The following is a 23621-nucleotide window of genomic DNA, read 5'->3' on the forward strand; positions in this document are numbered from 1 at the left end:
TTAAACTACTACAGCCAACAGCTTGAGTAGAACTAATCCGAAAATTTATTTAAGATTTGTGTTAAACAAAAAATTATCTTGCCAGAAGAGTTTCTAAAAACTTGAGCATTTTCAACCTTAACTGTGGGATAGGAGGAATGCCTCAAAGGGCTCCCATTCCACAGCACTTGCCTGAATTTCCAAAGCCCTGTCTCACCAGGGTCATGGCAAACAGTGAAAAACAGGTCCGCTCTTTCACCAAGGACTACTTCTTCATCCAGCTGATCACTGATTAGGCAAAATAACTGCATATTATAATTGTGACAGAGTGTAATGATTGTGCATGATGGAGAGAAAAGAAAGTTCAAGACCCAAAGTTGATATCTAAGTGCCCACTCTCACAGATTCTCATAAGATTCAAAAAGCACTTTTGATGATTTTCACTATTTTTTTAACAGCTGCACTGCCTGAGCTGTTCAGAGTTTTAATGTAATAGCTATAATGTATTTTGCTGCTACTTTCTTCTCATTACAGATAAAATGCCCAAGACATATTCATTCAATACCACAGAGAAAAGAGAAACAAAGAAGAAAAGAGAAGAAAGGTCACTGTCAGGCCAAGATCAAGTCTGGAAAATTGCAGTTTGAGACATGAGCAGTTCAGGAAGTTATAAGCAACTGAAACAATAAAAGAATTATAATTGAAATACTACAAGAATTTTAACTATAGCTCTTTCCATGCTAACCAAGTATTATCTAATGTATTTCAGCAGCATTCAGAAACTCTTCTTGACATGAATGATCTGTGCTTTCAAGATCACTCCCAACCTCCTTGGAAATGCAGAAGAAAGGGATGATTGGTATTGGCCACAGCTGCAGCTGATGGAGATCAGCACAGCTCCCTCCCTTTCAGTTACATCAGTGGGTCACAGGAAAAGCAACAAAAAGGAAACAAACCAAAACTTGTAACAGCAGATCTAGCTTACTTCTGCACTGCTCCCCCCGGCACAGAAGTGAGGCCTCCACCAGCCTCTCGCCAGAGCAGATAATTGAACTGTGGCCTGTTCTGGTGCCTACTGCAAGGCTGCGTTTCCCCAGCTGAAGAGAACTGGATGTGCAAATCCCAAGTTCAGTGGTTTTGTTCCCACCTCCTCTGAGCACATTGCCATCATGTCCTTGCCCTGCTCCTGACAGGAGGGCCATGAATGGAATGAAGCTTAATCAAAATTATCCCTGTCACTCCAAAACAGATTTATAATTGTGTACAGAATAAATGTGCTTTTATTTTTCCCTTCACTGTTCCAACACAGAATCTAGAAAGGCATCTTATAATTGCTGAATTCCTATTGAGATCATCCTAGAACGACCATTTTTCCCAGCAGTGCTCTGCTAAAACTTTCAGACATCAATGAAAATTCTGCATGCCATATCAGGCATTAAAAAAAAAAAAAAGGCAAACAATGTTTAAAATTCAATCTACTTGACTCCAATTAAGAGTAATTGGAAAAGAGCAATTGCATGGATTTTCTAGTGCAATGTGCTAGAGGAACTGCCACCAGCATCTTCGCTTCTTTCCAAACACTGTGATACTCTGTTTCAGTGAAAAACTAGGTCATAAACTTCTCTGTTGGAAAGCGTTTATAGCTGTTTGGACAGGATTATTCTGTTCAAGAGGTTATAATAATAAAAGAAGCTTGCAAGAATACTTTTTCCAAACTCTTGGTAGGTCAATGCCAGTTTGGGAAATTGGCTCATTATTTATCCTTGTTTGGCTCCTCCAATCTCAATTTCTTGTTTGTTTTGACCTCCTTCTGGACAAATATAAAACTTACTGTTTCATCTAATTAACAGGAGGGAACCTATTAAAAAAAAATCTCATTTATTCTAGATCCAGAATCAGTTTTACAAAAACATTGTCATAGTTTCAAGAAGCATTCAGATGTTAAGAGTTCTGCCAAAGTTTACAATCTAGTTATACCCTGCTACAGAAAAAAAAAAAAAAAGAATATTAAAAAAAAAGGCAACGCCCCCCCCAAACCTGCTCTGTTTTTGCAATTTTATACAAATCTCTGGTAAGAAACAATCCACCTCTACATATTCACATGGACCCAGAGGATCTGTGGATAAGCCTTATTCTCCTTAGTCTAATCAAATTGTCCAATTCACTTTCTCCATTTCCAAACTCTCTCAAAACATTTTTCTCATCCACTCCTCCCTGTTTTCCTGTTGTACAAGAAAACAAATCAGATTTTCCCTTCTCCCCATCACATCTCCCTTCTGAAGGCTTAAATCATCGAGCAAACAGTTCACCCACAGTTCTAGTATTAGAAAGCTTTTTCATTTGAGGTTCCTTCTTTTGGTTCTCCATTAAATACCTGGTCATTTTGTACCACAAGCAAGTTCACTGTCCATCAGCCTCACAACAGGAATTCAGGGGAAATCCTTTGCCCATTTTCTGGGGGTTCAGGAACAAGGTGTCCAACAGTTTCCTCTAAGTGAGCAAGCTGGCTTTGTAGTCTTACATGTTTTTCCATGAGTCATCAGACACACAGTGCAGTCATCCTTAAGTGAAATAGCCTTAAATGATATGCTACATCCAATTTGCTCTGTATGTCTTAAGGATTTAGCCCCAGATATGGACACAGAAGGGAAAATAAGGGCACTTGGGATAGAAAAAAGTGTACAAGATTCATCTGGTTCTGTAATCACTTATTAAGTCCAAGATCTCCATTGTTTTTAACAAAAACAAAAATCAAGAGCAAAAATAAACCAAACTTCTATCCAGCTGCAAAAATTCTGTCTCCCAAATAGTCTCTGCCAAGAAGAAGAAGAATCAGAATAATTAAATTATTCTCCTTCAGCTGGCTCTAAGATTTTAGCTAAGAGCTGTTTTAGTTTCTGCTTGCTTTTACAGATTTTGAAATGCCTTTACATGGAAAAGTGTTGCATTCTGAATTCTGTACTTAGCACATTCACAGTCTCAAATTTTACATTTTCAGAGAGGCCCACCTTCAGCCTTTTCCAGTTCAGCAATCCTACCAGAATAGTTAACATCATATATATTGCATAGTGTTTTTCTGAGACTCCATCTAAGCAAGTCAGGTAGATTTATGCAATATTCACACTTTCTTCCATAGCCTCGACACATCAGGTGCAACATGAACAGTCAGGTACTCAGTGCAATGATTTTGCTGCAGAGGCATTGTTGGGCAATTCCTTTTTTTTTTTTTTTTTTTTTTTAGTCCATCTAAAGTGAACCCATATTTAAAACCCAAAATGTTTTAAATGTGCAAAAGAAAAACAACAAGAAAAAATATAGTTCAGTTCTGATTAATGGTGCTATATTTTAATGTCTTGCTGGGAGGCTCAACCCATTGAGAATATATCCTCAGGATATTTTAAATTTATGGTAGTTTCTTCCAAAACATTTTGAATCCTGTCAGGAAAATAAATGGCAGGATGACTGCTTAACAGATGACATAGCATCTTCTCTGTAGCTTTCTGTAACTGTAGGAGGTACAGAACATAAACCCCAAATTCCTATTAAAATCATGGGAAATAAACTAAAAGATGAAAGCAAGACAGGTCCAAGCAGCTGCCTCAAACCTTTTCATTAGGAAGGCCCTAGCAGTGGGAGGGCCACAGAAAGCCCACAGCTTCATTTCACTTCAAGGAGATTTTAGTCTAGCTGCTTTTTAAACTCTCTTTAAAGCTTTGCATCCATCATCTTTTCCACCCCACTGGTGAGCATAAAAGGCTCAACTCAACTCCTGAGTCTCCTGGCATATCAACCCAGTCTCCACGTTAAATGAAATTAGCAAGTAGGAGGTGCAAAACTAACTGCAGGGACTACTTGCTTCCTCCCTCCCGAAAATTCAGATAGGGTATCCAGAACAGTACAAAGTGGCAGAGTCTAAAAATCCACCTGGGATCAAATCATAACCTCACAAATCCACAGAAAGGGAAAGCATAGCAAAGACTACTCATCAAAGAAGCCAGCACTGACTCAGATGTCCATCTGTGGAGCATGAGAGGTTGATCTGGGAAGAAATCACATGCTCCACTCTGCTCCCTTGGCACCAGCCATCAGTCACTCCATGGGACAGAAGGCTGCTATGCCTTCCCTAAATCTCTATGCTTAACCTGGTCCTTGATCCACAGATACTTACATTTTTATGTGTTTTCTATATTTATGCTCTTGCACCCTACATGTTGGAAAATAAAGTAAACTCCAGGGTCTTTCCTTTGTATATTCTATGTCCTTGCCTTAAGACAACTCTTTAACACATCTGGCTCCAACCTGAACACCATGCAGTCTCCACCATGTCTGTCTTCAGAATGCTTTCACCAAGGAAGAGGAGACAAGGGCAAAGATACCAAAACCCACATGTGACTCGAAACAGCACCTACACATAAGGCCAAGCCTTTCACTGCAGCTCAAATGTGCACTCAGCAGTACCCACCTTCACTTTGGAGCACTGGCTGCCTGGCAGCCCCACCCTGCCAGCACAGCAAGGTGATCTTCAAGTGCACAGAAAGGTCAATGTAGCCCTGGGCACATCAGAGTTGTGCAAAAAAAAAAAGTACTCTGGATGCACTATTTTCTCTACCAGAGAAAAACACTGCAAGCATATTGGTACATAGGCACTTAGTTACCACTGATATGGAAACTAAAGATTTTGTCCATGTTTTCTCACAAAGCTTGTGGCACAGCAAGCATTAAATCAATATCAACTTTTGCTTGCCTTTGTACGGGCTTTAACAGGCTTACATTAACTTCCAAGGATATCAAAAACTTGACAACTATATCCTGAATTGGCACAGCCTTAAAGAACAAGTTAAGTTACCCAAACCACACAAGAAATGCTGAAATCATTCTTACACTCAGACCTATAGTTGTAACCACTAATGTGAAATACAATTCTTATGGAAATTTATACAGTAGCAAGGGTAAATACTGTAACAGCAGCAGCATCTGTTACCAGGGTTACCAAATATAGAAGGAAAACAAAAACCTGCTGACACTGATTTACAGAGAGATATATGTAAACATTCATGTAGACAAGAGATTTGTATTTTATATTCAGTGAATTTTGGTGGTGTAAGATTAAATACTGATGCTACTGAAGCTGAACCAAAACAATGTGAGGAAAGTTAATGAACAGCCACACCAAATGACATATATCTGATTTCTTACCTGAAGTGTGTTCTGTTCATCCATCCCTCATTACTGCTGTCCCAGGGCAATGCCTCAGCAACCACATAAAAAGATCTGGTAAACTCCTAAGAGTTTAAAAAGAAATAGCATGTTACACAATATAAAGCCCACCAAATCCATTGCAAATAGAAAAATAATATTTCAGAATTCAGTGTGACACTGAATTTGCAAGGATTTTTTTTAGTTCCAATGATTTAGACTTTCCCCATGCATTCAAAGTTGTGATACGTTTTGTTAAGGCAGAATCAGAGCCACAAGTAACACAATTATTTACAAGACTAATTATAGATAGAAAAAATCAACATGACATGTAAAAATAGAAGAATCAAAAGAGAAACAGTAATCCATAGTCAGTTTGTCCATTTGGAGCCTATGCTGCATCTACGTATCCACTCGTTAATACTAATTCATAGTAGTTCTACAGAAGTTTTTCAGTTCTCACAGAAAAAGAAATAACATTTCCAAATTATGGCTGCATTTCATAGAAAGAATGACTTATACTAAAAGTGAAATATATCTTTCCTTAATATTTTTTTCTTTTCAGTTGGAAAGCTCTGTGTTTAAGTGTCCAGGTACAAAAAAATACTTTAAAATTCTGGACACAGCTATATTTAGTGCTGCATTTTGACTTTAGAGCCACAACATGCCAACTCACAACATGAGTACATTAAAAAGCTCTGCAACTTACATCAGTTAAATAGTATCTCTGCAAAGTCTTCTTTTTATAAATTAAATACCAAATTGGAAAAAATGTGTCTACTTGATTAACCGAGTAAAGATGCAGCCGGGAAATTCACCTTTCAGATTTCAGGTACTGCAGTTAACTCCCATGTCTGCAAGCACGCACCAAAAGCTGCATGGACAAAACATGCTTTCTAGGGCTCTTATTCATAAGAGCACACAGGTGGGTCTGCTCTTACATAAGACAGCATATTTTATTGTGAGCTACATCTATAACACATATCTCCTCCCTGCTGCACGTTATAAAACTACATCCATCAGATCTAAGGGGCACAATACAATCTCCACATAGGTCCCACTCAATTTCCAGCAATCTGCAGCACACAGAATAACATTCTGATTTCTGCTGCTTCAGTGCAGAAATCAGCATGTGTCATGCTTCTCATGGACAGTCCAGCTGCCTACTCCAGTAAGTCAGGATTAGCAAAGCACCACTCAGGATAGGGCTACAACTGTGTTTGCCTGTACTTCATTTACAAAGAGACAAAGCTTACAAAATCCACAAGCAGAAACCTATCTCATCATCTACAAAATTTGAAAAGCTTTAATATTAGATTTTCTATTGTATGTCTTTTCACATAATCTCAATTTTACATAACTGCCTAAAAGCCTAGAGAACCTCACCCCCTATTATGCAGCAGAGGCTTCAGTGTATCTCTGTGTTAAGAAACAAAATACAGCAGGATCAGGTAATAGTCTTATTTCATTAGTGACTCCTCTGATATTTGCTCTGTTTACAAATGAAATCAATAAATCAATCAGATAAAAGTAAGTTAGCCTTATCCAGAATGCATCTCATAAACTTGGTGTACATTCAAGCTATTACATAGCAGCAGGAGACCCTAAATTACAGTTCCCTATTCACTTTTAAATCCCACTGGTGTGAATTCAACAATGAGCCAATGAAGACCTAACATATACAGAGACACCTGACAGTTGTACCATTACCTGCTGTGGCTTTGATCTATAATTTTCATCTTATAACACTAAGGTCCTAAAAATTCAGCCAAAATATCAGCCAACTTCTCCCAAAAAACATGCTGTTAAAACTCGAGTATCTTCCAACAGAATCTCTGCAATTTCTCTGCAAGGAGACCAAACATCACTGAAGAATGTAGGAAAAACAGAAACCTCTCTAAAGCACAAGCTGCCTACCTGAACTTAAGGCATTAAAAAAAAAAAATTTTAAAAATGGTTGATAGAAGAGTATACCTAATTTAACTGCAACTCCTAACTTTAGAGGATAATTGCCACTTGTGACTAATTAAAGCCACATTAAGTATTAAACAAGAGACCATCAAAAACATTCAGCTCAAAGAGTGCTGGAGCAGGGGTATAATGAAGAACAAAAGTTCATGTGGAATTCTATTCAGACTGTGGCTCCAGTCCATCCCTATGGACTCTTGGTAGTCTCTACAGTTTCAGAAGGTGCCCCACAAAATAATCATGAAGAGGGAATAAAACCAAAACCACATTTCTGAGCAAGCAACAAAGCTGGAGAAAAATAAAATGAGTAGGCCACAGTCAAAGTTGAGTGTGATTCTCATCTGGTCACAAATGAGGAACATTGTTGAAACAAAGCACAATGTTATCCATACATTCTTATCTGGAAAAAGAAAAAGTATTAGGTTACCTACAGATGAAAGACAGATTGATGAATACTTCTATATTTCTTTGAAAATATATACTAGGCACACAAAAATGCCACGTAGGGGCAAAACCTTTGAAGCAAAAATAAGGAACACAACAGCACATGACAGAGCCCAGAATGCTTTCCAGCTCTTAGTATCAAGTGTGGGCCCAAGCAGAACCTCAGACCATTTTTGGGCAGACCAGCCTTCATGCCTTGGCTTCAACACCAGGAGCTCCCAGCAGAGAACCTAGATGGGCACTGAAGCATTTTTTAGACAGGGGATCATGATGGTCACCAACCTACCAACCAGGACTTGTTCACCACCTCCAAAACCCAAATAATGCAGCAGACAAAGCTAATATCAAGATTTAACCTTTAAATTAGACAACTTTCATCTGTTTGATTTCTTAAGCCAATCAGGGCAGTCACATTAGTCAATTTAAATTACCTGACTTCCTTCCCAAGGAAATGGATGCAAGTATTGCTTTGTCTACTCAGGCAATAGTGCTGCCTGAGGCTAGCAGTCCTAAAATGCTGGGGAGAGTCAAGATCACTAAAACCAAAATCCTTCCCCCTCTCCTTGCATCCCCATCAGAGAGAGGAGAGCCCTGAGGGATCAGACTATTGCCCTGAGCAGTGGTTTGGCCCTCTGCACCATTTGCTTGAGTGGAAAGCAGCTGTACCACAGTCATCACCAGCCAGCTGAGTTATTACTGAGTGAGGAAGACCCTGCCAGCAGCCCCTCTGCTCTCCCCCATTCCTGAGCAGAGGTGCTGCTGGGAGATGAGACAATGAGGTCTATATATGTAACTGAAGAGAGTTGGTTACCCTAGAATTCCTCCTTTTCTGCCAGGAACCATTAAAAGCTGTTTGTGCTAGCTGTGGGAATCAGTCATGCTCTTCTGGAGCAGTCAGATGTATCCTGTGGGTATTGCTGGCTGCCAGGCTCAGTTTCAGCATCACTGTCTACATGATACCCCTTATTCCTTCACACCAAGCAAAGTTTTGTGGCAGAAGATCACGTGAAATGCACCAGAAAACATTGTTTCTTTCATAAATACTAGCAATGCTTCTCATAAGAGCTAGACTAGGAATTATTTTACATGATCATTTGTAGGCCAGGGACAAAAGCACTACCATGAACTAGGTCAATCCCATCATTTGTTACTGTTCAAAAGTACAATAACAGTGGGAAGAGAAGGTCAGGGTGGAATAATCATTTGTTAACAATTTTAATAGTAAAGCTTTATTGGTTTTCCCTATGGATTCTCCTAGTTATTACAGTGAAATTAAGTGTTTTTCCTCCAAGTGAACTCTTGTTAATCCTTTTATTTAGGTTCAGAGCTACAGTACATGACCCTGCAAGAACATTCATCTACAGTCACAGCTGGAGCTGCAGACTCTCTGGCTTGAAGGAATTAATTTCTTTGCAAGGCGGAAGCAACTGAAAAGCCAAAGGCTTATCTACAGGAAAATCTGAATTTCACCAACTTGTACAAAGAAGAGGACAAACCAAAAATTATAATCAGACACCTCATTAAAAAGCAGATGAGAAAAAACTCTGGCACATTAGAGGGATGCAGTCTGGGGCGGAGGAATATTTTAATGGTTTAAAAGAAAAAAATCTGAATTTTATAACCAGATTAAATTTTACTTCAATGGTCTGCCACCAAGAGGTCATTCAGACTTCACAGTGCTTAACCCCAGCCACCTAGGCTTTCTATTACCTCATACCTTTGACAGTAACTTATTCATTTGAAAGACTTATCTGAAGCCAGTTATAATATAACCAAGTGAAAAGCCTGTTCTTCCTTCACCTTGGTTGCCACCTTCTCAGTCCATTTTCTCCCATGAAAGTAAACAACAATACAAGTGGGAAGAATGTTGGAAAATCAAACTGTTTGACTGGGCATAATGGAAAAGATTATCACCAAAAAAAATACTACAAAGTAGAACCTTGGGCATCAGGTCGCCAAGCATAGATATTGAAACAGGTCATGAGCAGGCAGAACTTAAAACATGAGTGACAACCTGCACTTGCCATCTAAAATCTGGATTTTCTGCTTTTGATGCTATTCAATAAAGTACTGCAAAAGCAGTTTTTAATACTTCAATGTTCTCAATATAAAGAAAAAAAAAGAAAATTCATAAAGCAGTGTTCACTTCTTATAAGAAGCCTTAGATGCATCACAATCCTGTTTTATACAGAATACAGTGAGACATTGTTAACTTGATCATGCATGAGTACAGTCAGCACCTTTCTAATTATATGAAAGTTTGACCCATTAAACTGATCAGAAATATTTGTATACCCACAAGCATTCACAGCAATTTATTTTGAGCATATTGTACTGAAATATTTACTTATGCTTTCTGAAGCTGAGCATCCCTGACACTTTTGAGACCTCAATATCTTGAATTTTTCAAATCATTGCTTTCCTAATCAAGGAATAAAGAGACATAAAAGCTTCATTTAATGAAAATTATTTAGAAGCAGATTTTTCAGGAGAATCTAAGCACAGAAAACCCAGAGTACTTTTAAGCCTTGCCCATATTTTAATTTAAGTATTGAACTTGGTTACATTTACAATAGATTTCCAGCACATTCTCTCTGAGAAAATATTACCGTCACACTGAAATTCTTAAAAGCCTCTGAAACAGCATGAGCAGGTCTTTACTAGAATTTTTAAATAAGTAGTAGCTGCTAATTAAAAGAAGAAAAAAACAAATAAATTTCAATTAAATTGATTTAGATTAGAGTTTTTATAAGTATGAAGTGAAAATATATTAATTAAATCACACCAATGATGGAGCATTCTCATTACACATTTATTTTATTCTACTAGTGCATTTAGCATAGCCACCCTCAATAGTGTGTTCTCAAAGAGACACTACTCAGGTGAGTCAGGTCAGATTTCCCTGGCATCCACTAAGGAATCCACAAACAGGAAAGAGCAAATGTTGTGCAGCCTTTGAAGGTTTCTCTGCTGCTTTCTTCTTGGTTGAGGAGGACAAGATTCAGCAGTAAAGGCCAAAGGGAGCACTGAGCCCCTCCACAGCAGTGCTGGAGGGTGGGCTGGATCTGCCAAAGTTCCACAGATCCTCCAGCTACACAAAGGGGTTCCCTTCTTTAGCACTACTTGCTAAATAGCTTATTCCTTAAGAGATATCTATCAATATAAATTCACATTTCTACGCACGTAGCAATCACCAGCTGACAAAGAATGATGCAGTAATGCCGTTCTGATGTTTTTCCTCTTCTGGTGTTTCTTAATAGCACTGATTCCCCCAGTGGAAGAAAATCCCTGAGCAGAAGCCATCCGGTTACACACATTAGAGTGGCCTTTGAAGATGAGCTGTGCCAACAGCACTCCCAAGTTAATAAGGATGTGAGCAAAGAAACCAGAGCCTGACACAGAAATATTAAGGATCTCCAGCAGTAACCTGGCTGACCTAGTGGCAACACATTGCCAAAAAGTCAGAAAACTCAATTGTCGTTTCTTTCCTAAGTACCAAAATAACAAGCAGCCTTCAAGTTAAAAGCTGACTTAATTCACTTACAAAAGTCATCATGAGCTATAATGGCACCACCTCCCCCTCATTTTTAATTTTGTTCTTTTCATTATCATTATCCCAGGTGGCTTCCAGGAAGTCCCTTGCAAACTAGTCACTATTATGAAGATGGCCTATTTTAATCACAGTCCCTTGACAAGAACAGCTAATTATCTAACTTTTCTGTCTGAACTACCAGATGGCTTTAGTTCTATACTTAACTTTTAGTTTTCAGTAACTGGTGATATTTGCACATTAGAAAATGTCAGGGATTATACAGAACAGAAATAATACCAGTAACAACATCAGTACCTCAGACATAGGCAGGATAGAAACATATATATCTACTGCACTCTTCCACTAAAATAATGAAGTTACTTGAGATGGCAAGCATCTAGCACACTTTCTTTTCTTATGGCACTTCCCAAAGGTGTGCCAGTAGGTTTTTGTTATTATTACATTGTTTGTTTGTTTTTTTGTCTTTAAACAACATTAGCATCCATTTCAAGGAAAGCAAGGGGGAGCTTCCATGCTGTTCCCACCAATCCCTTTTGCACTTTCCCAGTTGTCCTCCTCCTGAGATCCCACTTTTGGCTGCACCTACTTGCCTGAGACAGCAGGAAGCAGGCCCACGCTGCACACCGTGCCCAGCACACCTTGGGACTGAGCATCCAGAAAGCATCTAAGCGTGGTGTCCCAGGGGATTACACAAACACCCAAATTCCGGGAGATGGTATTGCAAGATTGTCATCACTGACAGTGCAATTAGCAAGTACAGCTTTCACGTGCCTGACAAAATGTGTATCAAAGCATGCAGATATCCGCTGGTTCCAAAAACTGGAGTTCAGGCAGGGTTTGAGAGCATCCCTATCCATGGCATGGTGCAGTGTAGACATAAAACAGGGAGGGAATCTGGCCTGAGTGCATTGAGGCAGTATTTACCCCTGGTGTGCATAAGGAAAATACAGCTGACTCTGACAAAAGGCAGTGAAGATCAACCAACAGCAAGATAAGGCCAAAGATCAGCCAAGTGAAGGAGTTTCATCCACAGGACACTATCGCAGGAGTGTAAAACCCACTGGATATTAACCACAGCAAACATGTCCCTTATGAGTCATGCTCATAAAAATACAAGTAATTTCCTTTTATATTCCTCTCACTATACTTAAAACCTAGGGCTTATTACATACACCTATTCTGCACTGCCAAAATTTTTTTTCCAAAATACAGCAGCAACACAAACGTTGGTTTGGGTTTTTCTCCTATTGGTTACAATTTGTGTGACTACCTGTAACCACTCGGTGATGTTGCAACATTCACCACAAAATAATTGAAGAACCCAGACTTGAGAAAATTCAGATGACTCTGACAACACAGAGAAGTTTTAACTTGTTTTTTAAAAAGAGGAGAAATGGAGTCTGGTGTCTGGATACAAAAACAAATGAAAAAACATTGAAAGGTAAGCAGACACCATATTCAAGTCTCTAGAAAGGCACTACAAGAAATAGTAAATAAAATTTCAAACAGTATTTTTTATTATTTTTGTGTCTGTGTATCTTTAGACAGTCACTCACTTTTAACCACCTGCTCTAAAATGTTTAGGAGGTATTTCTAGAACAAAGAAAATACCTTCACATTCATAAAGCAAATTTTATGTCATATTAGATCTAAGAACATATATACTTAATTTAGTTGTACTGATAACAAATTCAGAAGGGAAAATCACTGGTTGTTTTGTTGTTTTGGTTTTTTTTTTTGTTTTTTTTTTTGTTTTTTTTTTGAAGATAGCAATCAGTTACTTCTGTGAATAACTAGAAATAGCAATACAACCATATTACCATAGTTTATAATATATAGCAAACACAATCAGGCAAGTGCCCCTGGGTATCATCACAGCAACATTAAGATGCCTAAACATAAATAACAATATGAGTTTTCTCAGGTTTACAGCAGTGGCTCTGAGGCAGGACAGCAGGAAAGAAAGCCTGTCTGAACACCTGCCACACCAGTGACAAAACTGATTTTTGCTGGTGTAATGGTTGTTACAGCTTCTATTTGTAAGGCTGCTCATCTCCAAATTCATCGTTGCAAGGGTGCTCATTAAATTAATGGAACACCTCTAGACTGATGAACTTGGGACAGTTCTTAGATTTGGGTCTAGATTCCAAAACTGGTTTGACCTTCTTAACCTTAAGTGGAAATTATGTCAGGTTTCATTTTCTGCTGCTAGAGTCCAACTGAAGTTAGTTCTTGGAACAAGTACCCCAACAGAAACCTAAAACAGAACATCCTCCACCCCTTTAATATTTGCTTGAAGGTATTTATGAGAGATTTATACATGCAAACCTTCCCAAACTAAATAATAATTTACATCTGTGGAATCCATAACACTAATCTTGCAACAATCACACTGTAATGTCTATTTTTAGAGGTTTTGGAGCTGGTTTAAGAGTCAGGGCTGAGCATAAGAGGTCTTGGGAAACTGACTTGTAACGACAATCTCTAGTTATATTCCACAGAGCCCTAGATCCTCCTGAAATGGAAAACAAGAGCAACTACTGCCAAGAAAATTAAGGTTTCTTGATTTTTCCCATGTAGTGCTGTTCAATGTTCAGTTAACCACACAATCACAGAATCAGTGCCACATCGAGTCTTAAACACCTTCAGGGACAGTGGTTCTGCCACCTTCCTGGGCAGCCCATTCTAATGCCCAACCACCCTTTCTGTGAAGAAATTCTCCCTAATGTCCAACTTGAACCTTCCCTGGCACAGCTTTGTGCTGTGCTCTCTTGTCCTGTCCCTTGTTACCTGGGAGAAGCAACCGGCCCCACCTGGCTACAGCCTCCTTTCAGGCAGTTGTAGAGAGTGACAGGGTCCCCCCGAGCCTCCTTTTCTCCAGGCTGAGCACCCCCAGCTCCCTCAGCTGCTCCTCACAGGTCTTGTGCTCCAGACCTTTTACCAGCCTTATTCTGGTAAAGTTCACACACTCCAGCATCTCAGTGTCCTTCTTAAATTGGGGGGCCCAGAACTGGACACAGCGCTCAAGGTGTGGCCTCACCAGCGCCAAGTACAGGGGAAGAATCACTTCCCTGGTCCTGCTGGCCACATTATTGCTGATAAAAGCCAGGATGCCACTGGCCTTCTTGGCCATCTGAGCATAACTAGCTCATGTTCAGCTGTTGTCAATCAGTACCCAAGGTCCCTTTCTGCCTGGCCACTGTCCAGCCACTCTGTCCCTAGCCTGTAGTGCTGCAGGGAGAGTTATTGTGGCCAAAGTGCAGGGCCAGCTTGGGTTCTGGGCAGTTTGCAATATTGCAGTGTCTGCTACTACTCCTCAGCTTCAGTTTGATTAAATCAATGGGGGAGTGACTTCAAGTTATGATTTTAAATGAACATGCCCTGCATTGGTTAGTTTCTGTAACATAGTCATTCGTCCAAGCAGCAGCAGTGTGGGAGAGATCTCATCTGCCTGCCCTGTCCAGGCAGCTTTGGCCAAGTCAGTTTTAGGCTGCATCCAGTTAGTGAGCTCAGCTGCACATCGTCTCCTCACCAAGAAAAAATATGAAACATTAGCTATGTCCTGTCCTTGTGTTGGGATAAGACCCCTCTCTTTCCCCTACATCTTGGTTCACACAGACCCAGAAGGAGTTCAAAAACAGCTGTAACATCTCTACAGCATGACCCCAATGACAAACTGAAACACTGCTTGGGTGTTCTGTAACTTCAGCTCCCCAATAAAACAAAGAGCTACCTCTCCACAAAAGTGATGTAAAAGTTTAACCTATTAATGAACATAAATAACCCAATCAATAACGCCTACATAGGTAAATATTGACAAAAGGCAACAATTTCAAAGAGGCAACTCAAGTACATAGAATCATTCCTCTGTGGGATTACTGCTCCATGATGACTTTCCTTCAAAGCCCTGACTATCTCACAGCATCTTCTCATGCATATGCATGTTGCCAGTGTCCATTCTACAATCTGAATCACTTCCTGTCTGCAGCTTCATTAAGTGGAAGCCTCCTAAAAGAAAAGTGAGGTGGTGGAAGGGTGAGAACCTCTGGAGAAAAAATATTTACAGCTAGAAAATACAAGGACAAATTTTTTTTCTTGACCAAGAGTACTAGATATTTTAAAACATAGCAGATAACACCTCTGAGAGCACATATAAGCAACTGCATCCTAATAATGCTAATCATTTCCTTCCTTTCTTTAGGAGAGGAGTCAATTGAATAGGACAAGAAATAATTTCTTCCTTTTATTTTCGTCCGTCCTTGCTACGTATCTGTGCACCATCATTTAAGCATTAAGAGTCTTACATGGTATATAAAGACCTGTGTTCCTGCAGACATTCATAATATCATGTTAGAACTCTGATTAACAGCCATATCTTAACATCACCTAATAAAATTAATAACGTGGGTGATATACAGCAATATCAGAAGGCCTCCAGATACAGACCAGCTTGGACAAGCCACATGAGTGAGTTATCTTTAGTTCTGCAAGGAACTTGTGAGGTAATTCCTTCAGTAACTTATCAAAGAAAAAAAAGCATACAGCTTTAAATCCTAACTCACACTTTATCCCACATAGCAGCAGGAGGGTTTTACTAATTGCAATCTGCAGAACACATGGACTGGAATATATCCCATCATCCAGCACCTCAAAACTATAGGCATTAAGTCGCTAAGCTTTAGCACACTGTTTACAATTTGCCTTATGAATATGTCACTGCATTTTACATTACTAAGGCATACATGTAAAGAAAAGAAAGAAGCTTTATTGGCTGCAACTAACACAAACATCAAAGAAATCCATCACTACACTGCCTTTCCATTGAGGCTGAGCAAGGACAGTGGCTTTACAACCCCCTTTTTACACAAAACAGATTCAAAATCTTTTTTTCCCTGCCTTCACATTTCCTGACTGCATCCTTGTATAAGGAAGCCTGTGAGCCTTTGAAGCCTCCACCCAAAACAAACATGAATCTTTATAACTTTTGTAATCTGCTTTTTGGCCACCCAGTGAGAATCTAACAGGATCCCTTGTTTGAAGGCCACCACAGAATAATACTAGCAGGGGAAAAGAAAAAGAAGATGAGATCCAAATATAATCATTACACAATATTTTCCTAATGAAATATAAAGCTGCTGTAATCTAAACAGTATGTTAAGGTCTTTATTAATCAACTTCAAATGAGGGACTATAGTCATCAATTTAGCAGAGTGAAACCAAAACAAGCAGAAAATAATTTTAATGTTTAGACAGGAATTCTAAAAATGACACATCTCTCAGATAAATAGGCAGTATTATCTTAAATTCTAAACCTCTCCTAAATAGGCATTCCCTGGAGACATATGAACCTGTGTCTGACATGGGTCCTTCTAATAATCACGCTGTGTTTCCAAGAGCACAGCCTACACAGGACTAGGGTGTTGAAATCCCAGACCAAGCACCGAGGAGAAGTTGCCTCAAATTTCTGGAATCCAAGAAACATGTTTTGGGAAGTCTCTCTCACTCCAGCCACCATCCCCAGTGCAAATGGAACAGAATGGCAAGTGGTGTTGCATGGGTGAGAATTCAGTGCCAGAAGGATGCTTCCTTTCATCCTGAAAGAGGTTATGCCTCCCCACAACTTTGAACATCTTCACTCTAAAAAAGGTATGGATTGAGCAGTATAGCTAAAAAGGTATTAGCTGTGCCATTATCATGATCCAATACTGTATTTGTCTCCTATTTATCTCACACTGTCATGATTTACAGCTCCACAGCCCCTTTTTATCTCCCCTCCATTCACATTTCTGAGAGCATTTTAATTTCCAATTTGCAAAAGAAAACCCAGATGTAATTCCAGTTTAATGTCTTTTTACTACTAAGTTATGCGACCTTAAGAAATCCTTTAAACACAAAACTCATACTCTAAGGATTTTTCTAATCAAAAACCACCTGTAACTTTTAGATATTTCAAACTCTCTCATGTTGTCTGCCTTACACTCATTAGCATTTTCATTTATCAACCCACAGGTGTATTTAAAAAAAAAACCCTTTAAATAATACTCAGAAGTGCACCACTACAATATAACATAGTTAATTATTCATTACAATCACTAACTGCAAAGGCAGAGATATTGAAAGAACCCTTATAGTGAAGCATTCTCATAAAAGAAACAGGAAGAAGCACTGATCAAGACATGGACACATATCTGTCTCATATTGGCTGTTTTGTTTTTCCTTCACATTGATATGAAAGTTGCAAAGCACGTTTCTACCATTACTCTTAAAGAAAAACAAAAAATGAGCAGAAGCACAGATCAATATGTGGAAGCTCTATGGTCCTCCTATAGCACTCCTTCCCAGCTCAGAAACTGTCAACACAGGAAAGATTAGGAAAAAATTGCACTGGTAAAATGCTCTGAAATTTTTCAGAAAATGAAATTATATGTCCTGAGGAAAAAACACCCTAGACTGAGGTCTCTTAAAAACATTCTCCTTTTCCTACACCTTCTGATTTGATAGCATCTCTTCACCAAATGAAACCCTTTCATCTCCATTTACTTGCTGTGGCACCTGCATTCTAGGGCTGGGTTTTCCTTTTTTGTGGTTTCAGAAAATCATACTCTAGGGATACACAAAATGTCCATAAAGCGCAGAAAACCAAGGTTCTTGAAGACAGGAGGACAAATAGGCTGCTAGACACAGCACTTCTGCAGTGAAACAGAGCCATATGCAGGCACAGTATAGGTCACAGCAGAAGTGAGAGAAAGGAGATGTGAAATAGCTCCACAGAAATGAACGCTGCAGCCAAAGAACATATTCTGCAAATCAGGGCAATGAATATTTGATCCAACCCCTGTTATTTCTTTAAAGCGTGAGAAGAACTTTATGATACAGTAAATATATCACAGCTCACATGTTTTCTCATGTGAGAAGGTTCTGGGTGTCAAATAAGCCAAAAGTAGGAAATTGCCTAAAGGTGTGTGCACTGCAATGCCCTGACTCAAGTAGCCAAAAATGGCAGGGCCCAGACTCCTGGAATCCACTGAGACCAGGCAAGAATGCATCTGCAGAGTAAACATGGGACCACTCAAACCTACAAGCTCAAAATACCACCAAGAGGAAGCTTGCTGTGGGGTGTGCTTAGCCTTGCAAAAAGGCAAATTAACACAATATTTTACATCTTCAGGTACTTTCATTCAGTGCTACAGATCATCTGACAGGACTTTGTCACATGTTTAGCAATAATATTCAAAGAATTGTTAGAAAAATAAATAAAAGTCTTATCAACATCCTAAGCATAAACTTATCTCACACTATATTTCACAATGCTTATGAATTTTTTTGACAAATAGTTTTTTTAAGCAGGTCACTGTAACATACAGTAAGTACTCATACTTGTGTGAGCAAACATAGTTCTGGGGAAACACTACTGTCACCTTTTTTGCTCTACAATATCTGTCACTGCCATTCTGGAACCAGGCATTTCTCTCCCTTTAAGACAGTGCTGCTCACAGCTCCCTACTTAGCATATGGAAAGAAGAAAACTTTGCTAAAGGAAACATCTTGAACACATATTAGCTGCTGAGAATTTAAGGAATATACACTACAGGATCACCAGTTTTATTAAAACCTGAAAATACAGGATGTGCACGCAGCAAGAAGAGGATAAACTTGTCGATTTCTCACCGTATTTCCATTTTTTCAAAGTCTATACAAAGTATGAGGGATTCAGCATGACCCACTTTGCTGCTGTCTCATCTTCCCTCCATCACAAGAACAGTTCAAGTGAAAATAATCCCTTCTCAATCAGGACATATTCTCTGTTAAGCAATACATCAGTTGAACAACCCACATCATCCCAATGAAGTTGCTGAATGCTTATCTCTCAAACTGAACCTTTTTTCTGCTAGACTTATATGGCGCTAGATACCAGTTGAATAGAAAATTCTAATATATATTGATATATATATGTATACACACACACAGCCTCTCCATGAATTAGAAAGGCAGCCTGTGAGATTCTGGCTATGCACAAGCATTCCTTCCCTTGCCAGTAACCAGAATGTAATACAAATCTCCTCCCCTGAAAATTTCCTTTTATTGGGATATTTGTTTCAAATTCATATAAAAAAACTAAATCAACTGACAAATATGAAATAGCTAAACTGCCATTTACAACTGCAATCTGGCTATGGTCAAACATTTGTTATTTTTATTTGCAGAAGATCAAAATTACTTTCAGAGTAAAGCATTTTTTCAAAGGCCCTTGGTGCAAATTCAATTTATGAAAACTTGTCACTGACAACATTAATATATTCCTTTCTGTGAGATCCAATTCTCCATTCCCATAGAAAGTACATTAACCTCTTAAATAAGCAACCCATACAGGCTTGCTTCCAGCTGCTTGTAAGCAGATGAGACTGAAAATACTTCAAACCTGGAGGCTGGAACCAGCTGCTGTCCTTTAAAGAAACATTTGTTTCATCCCAACATCCTTGTCGATAAGATAAAATGAAATATTCTCACAATTCACAAATCTCTTTTCCTGAGCTACAGAAAAAGAATTAACCTTTTATTTACAAAAAAGCACTCTTCAGTCTTAAGACGTTAAAATATTAATAAGAAAATTCATAAGACACCAACAGAATTAATATGAATTAAACATGCAGCTCAAAAAAAAAAAAGAAAAAATTGTATGTCTTCAGTATTTCCGCAAACCTTCAAATAGAAATTGACCAGAACTTGGATTTTGTGTTACTTAATGTTGTGATTTTGAAAGGAATTAAAAAAAAAAAAAAAAGGAAAAAAGAAAAAGAAATGAAACAACAACTGTCATACCTGAGATTCATAAAACAGTAAATTTTTCATGAGGTAAAACCATCCATTTTCTGTATCTCAAAGCATGGATTCCATATATAGAACATTCCATGTATTTTGACCACCAGAAATGCTAATTTCTACACCAGGAGTCACCTAGCTATCAATCCTTGGAGGGTAGGTTTAAGTATTAATCCAACACCAATGTATATAAAGCATCATTTATTTTAAAAAATCACAAGGAAAGAAGTGGTAATGACTCCTCCAGAAAGAGCTACCAGAGACCACTTCTCCAGAGTATTCATGTCCTTGGGAGTTCCTCTTCCCACTCACAAACAAATTGCAGGAATTAGACAGCACTTACTTACTTGGGAGAGGGATGGGGGTGCTGGGAGAGAGAGGAAAGTGGCAGGGGAAGCATTCAGAGAGTTTTTAGCTGCTCTCTTGCATGATTTGATCTCTGGCAAGTAGCCTGAGAGCAGCTGCCATGGTGTGTCAGCTCCCTGCAGACCTGAAGTGAGCTCTGAGATCGTGGTTTGGTAAACTTCAGACCAGGTCACTGGGAAAAGCCATGAATAACGCAGTTACAAACCCCAGTCAGCAGCGGTGTACAGCTTTAAGCAAAAACATCCTTTCTCATTTCAGCTGTGTTTGCACTCCAGTTAAACACTGACATTTAATAAGCCTCACACAAGAGGGTCCTAAAGAAAAACACCCACTAAATATTTATTTTAATTTAAATACAGTGTGACTCAGTTTGGGTAGGTCTCATCACCTCTAACTGGAATTCCCCGGCGGGTCAGGGACCGGTGATGGAAGCAGCAGAGCTCAGCGGAATGTCCCACGGCAGATCCAGCCCAGCGCCGCCTCTTCCCACAAGGACTCCCCGTGGGAACGGCTGGAGCTGGGCTGGCTCTGCGCTAGCTCATGCTTAAATCTGCATGAAATCACCCCTGAACAGGCTGCTGGGTACTGAGGGAGGAATTCCGCCTCTCCCTCAGCTCCCAGGCAGACGCCTCTGCCCTCTCTGTATTCTTCACAAAACAGCGACACACTGCAAGTATGAAAGCTTCTAGATTAATAATGAGAACAGGGCAATGATCTCCCTGGACTGCATCCATTTCATGTGGACTGTGAGAACTTGGATTTTTTTCAGTAATGGAAAGGAATGAAAAGCAAGGAGCCAGAGAAGGTTTTCCACACAGGCATTCTACATCTCCAAGGAAAGCAAGGGGACAAAGCCCACACAAAGACATTTCTGGTGGATGTTGTGGGCCAAATCTCTAAACTTTTTAAACTTTCAGCCTTTTTGCATTTTCAGCTTTGTGCACGTAATACTATTCCTCTTACTGATTTTACACAGTACTTTTATTGTGCTCTTTTATTATCCTTAGCTAAATCTGTGTGATTGGCGCAGAGCAAACATCTTCATGGAGGAGAGGTGCACTCAGGTTTGAATGAATACACAGTGAAAAAAAAAAAAAACAGACATGGGGAAACAGTTGGCATGGTTTTTGGTCATGGTTTTATTTACAAGCCACTATGTCCCAGAAGCAAGCCACATGCATCCTATTTCCAGTGGTGTCAGTGTATCAAGTTTAGCCCTAAAATTACTAGGTTAAAATAATACTGGATATTTGCTTTCCTAAAAATTAACGTACTTATTGAAGGCATGGATAACTCTTACACACATAAGAAAGAGGGAGAAAGCCCAAAAACTGTTCCACAGGTCCAAGAAAACCCAAAAAACTGTTCCACAGGTCCTACCTCTATCACAGTGTTTCTCTCTTCTTTTTGCTCTGACTCTTCAGCCTAGAAATTGCCAAAGGTATTTGTTACTCCTCAAGCAGGCTATCAGCTTGGGATGCAAAAGCCTGATGGAGACTGTTTGGAAGATCCCTGTGATGCACCAACAGGCCACAGACCAGATGCACAGAGGTCTTGGCTAACCTGCAGAGTCTTTCAATAATGAGTGCCTCCAGGCCTGCTGCAACTAGTACAGTCAGTGGGCACATACAAACAGAATTTCACTGGCAATTTCTATGTGGAACAAATTCTTTTTCCCTTTCTGACACTACAATAAGCTGCTTTTTTTACCTTGTTTGATAAATGTTGCCAAAAAAAAAACCACCAAACCAAAAAAAAAAAAAAAAAAAAAAAAACAAAAAAAAAAAACAAAAAAAAAAAAAAAACCAAAACAAAAAAAAAACCAACTTGAGGCCATTTCCTCTTATCCTGTTATTATATAAACAAGGAAAATATGAGAGAAATCTATTCTAGCCACCACTTTAGTGAAAAGCAAAGACTGGATAGAAAAGTTGATTGTCAAAGTTGCTGCATATGTCAATTTAGTGAGAAGGATCAAACAGACAAAAGAAAATGCAATGCGGATTTCAGGATCTCAGAATGGTAAATTTTGAGAAACCAAGGAAATTACGGAGGCTGTGCTCAAACACTTCAGCTCAAACAAGAAATACCTCACTTGAAAAAGGCAAATGTTATTCACACTCCCATTACAAGCAGGAAAGGAAAAAATGGTAAAGGAAAGATTGGAAGTTTGCCCAGATGAATAAACACTTCAAACAGGATATTGAGAGGAAGTCCAGACTCTACAAAGAATGAAAAGATTAATTAGGAAGGAGACAATGTCTCAGGGCTACGAAGTGTTGAAACTGTAAAAGAGGACAGAAGCTCAGCCAAAGGGAACTTAGCCCAGGCAACCCAAAATGGGTTTGCCACGCGTACGGGGACGACTTCCAGAATTTCACTGTGTCTGCTGACTGATTTGGGAGTGCTGGCAGCCAGGCACAGGCACAGCACGACTGGGTGGGAGGGATCCCCTCCTCAGCTGCTCCCAGCCCAGAGTAATTTAGATTTACATCTATACAGCCTACCAACTCAACTAGAGCAATTACTCTAGATGCACCTTTTCTCTCATTGAGTGAAGGGAAAGGGAAGTCCAGTTCCACTGGACTGAAGTTTCCCACAGAGTTAAGTGAAGCAGACTGAAAGTGCTGTAAATGACACAGACAATTTTAGAAGCAGAGAGGAAAGGTGAAAGACAACCACTGCCTGGCCATTTCTGTCATCCCCACAAATGACACAGGCCGAGGCAGTGGAGCTGAAAGCCTCAACAGGTCACAGGCTCAGCATGGTGACTGCCAGAGTGTTTCTGGTGCTCGCAGTGGGCTCTGGCTACTCCTCCGAGCAAAACAATCTGCTGCATCTTCTCCCACGCATTTCCTGCCAAGCATGAGGCCACAGGGCCCAGAGAAAATTACTCTAGATAGATTTTTCCATAAACATAAGTTATAATGTCTCTTCTTCACAGTGTGCTATGAGACAAGGGAAATAAAGATGCACTAGTAGCCCCTTTGGAGCAATAGCTTTTTCTACTTTTCCTCTCTTTTTTATTACAGTTGCTGTGCCCATAGTATTTCTCTTCATACTTCACTCTCTTCATACCCAAAACATTTGCTAGATTTGTGCGCTAGACAAAGCAGATTTAGAACCATACTCATTTCATCCTCTCCCTATCCCCCCACCCACGTACAAAAATATATTCTATAGAAAATTTTGCTTTATATTAAGCTCTCTAAATATGTACATATGTATACTGGGAGGGAGGGCTGATGGTGTTGGTGATGTAAATTATTGTTAGGAACAGTTCTTTGTTACTAAC

The 23621-nt window shown here is 39.3% G+C and overlaps 1 long non-coding RNA gene across 1 annotated transcript in view; it reads right to left on the reverse strand.

The window, feature by feature from the left end:
* Positions 1-23621, reverse strand: part of LOC121347824 — a 164405-nt gene that overhangs the window by 78876 nt on the left and 61908 nt on the right. The window contains exon 3 of the long non-coding RNA XR_005954285.1: positions 5176-5261. This is a non-coding gene — a long non-coding RNA (uncharacterized LOC121347824). The remainder of the gene's footprint in view (positions 1-5175; positions 5262-23621) is intronic.

The sequence above is a fragment of the Onychostruthus taczanowskii genome, unplaced genomic scaffold, assembly GCF_017590055.1.
Source record: "Onychostruthus taczanowskii isolate IOZ18803 unplaced genomic scaffold, ASM1759005v1 scaffold94, whole genome shotgun sequence".
Lineage (NCBI taxonomy): Eukaryota > Metazoa > Chordata > Aves > Passeriformes > Passeridae > Onychostruthus > Onychostruthus taczanowskii.